Source organism: Habropoda laboriosa, unplaced genomic scaffold, assembly GCF_001263275.1.
Source record: "Habropoda laboriosa isolate 0110345459 unplaced genomic scaffold, ASM126327v1 scaffold123, whole genome shotgun sequence".
Lineage (NCBI taxonomy): Eukaryota > Metazoa > Arthropoda > Insecta > Hymenoptera > Apidae > Habropoda > Habropoda laboriosa.
In genome coordinates, this window is record NW_017100236.1 from 223,784 (window position 1) to 225,649 (window position 1,866).

Here is a 1,866-nt window from a genome sequence, read left to right on the forward strand (position 1 = left end):
GACCTGCAAGAGCTCGTTGAAGAGACAATAGCCCTTTGAATTAACGTCTTAATCGTTTCACCGACATTGTTGATGTACGTGTGATGAAATTCAGTTAATTTTTCTTTCTCACGACATCTTTCCAAGTGTCTCAAGCAAAAGTCGATGAATAAAAAACATTGCAACTTTACAACTTCAACGTGCTCTTGTAAAATTTCCGTTAAACAGTGAAGTTACACAGTTTTAAGGCTCTTCTCTCGCGCAGTGTAGACGAACCGCGCGACGACTGAAATCATTGAGAACAATCGTAGTCAAAGGAATCAAATTACCCTCAAACTTGGTTCACTACAATTTCCGACTGATTAATAAGAAGAGAAAATAAAAAAGAAAAGAAAAGACGAAAAATAGATTTTTCCATGAGTTAGCTCGAAGATAGACATAACACACAATCCGGTAGACAAACGTAGTAGAATCGAAGATGGGAAAAGGAAGAATTCTGGCATGAAATGAGAGATGGCGTAGTGAGCAGTTAGGTGAATTTAGGATACGCGAATTTAGAATGAAAGACGAGGCTGAAGAGACGTAATTTTATAACTTAACCATTCCTTTCACGGATATATTGTTAATGATATACAATGTGTTGAACAAAGAGAGTGAACAAAGTTCGATCAAGCTTGTTCATATGACTCATACTTATATATACATATATATATTTCATCCTTTTTGTTTGATTTGCAAAAAAAACGAAGCACAAGAGAGATATACAAATGAACTGCCATTCATAAGTATTAGGACACCCATTATGTTTGCACAGAAAGTATTATATGATTTAAATTATATTTCATCACTAAAGTTAGTATTATACATATATCAGTAAAAATATATGTAGTACTCTTATACTACGAGATTTCAGACTGAATCATTTTTTTAGGATTTTAATAATTTTGTAATGACTCTTTAGGTTTGCTTCAGATTCAGTAAGTGTCCTAATATTTCTGAACAGGAGTGAACGCGCATACTGACACAAAATTACGAAAAAGCACGGTGTATATTGAGTACTGAAAATACCAGTTTGATTCCAAACGATATATAGTCGGTGTTACGAGCTCTGTAACAACATATCTTCTATTTGATTCACACTTTATATTCGACGTTGCCGATAAATCGATTACCCTCTCCTACTTACTTCAAACATGATCGTCAATTAATTTTTCTAGCAGTGTTGTACAAACTACATATTATACGTATATACTACTGTAACGATGATTGTTAATGGTTCATTGACGAGTGTAAACGCATATCTCGACGATGTTCACTTCTTATGGCTAACTGACTCTCGAAAGTGAAAATTTCGCGACGCAATCGTGAGTCTCATCGATACTATCGTTCTCGATGAACATTATGGCTGCTTCGTACTAAATCCAATAAACCGCTTGATAATACCTCTCAAGTGTGTTACATTAGTAAGAAGCAATCAATAATGTTTTATCGTGAAGCAATGTTTGTAAATCGAATTGCACATTCAGAAAAGATAAAATTGTAATTATTGCGGTCCAGTACGTGAAATTCGTCATTTCTTGTCCTGTTGCGAGTGTAAAGTGTGAAGCACCGTTATTATCGATAATCCATCGTCTTACCATTGTCATTGAAATTAAAATAAAAAAAAATAAAAAAAATAGAAAAAGTTTAAAAAAAAGAACAGAGAAAGACAAAAAGGTATCGTGAATGTGTATCTATTACGAACTAAAACACCGAGTAACATTTAATGTTCTTCTCGATTGAACCAAACACGGCCTTCCATAGAGCAAATGTTCCGAGGAGACTGAGTAATTTTTCCTTTTTTTCGTTTCTTGCATTTGATCAGTATCATATATACGCTTGAGACGC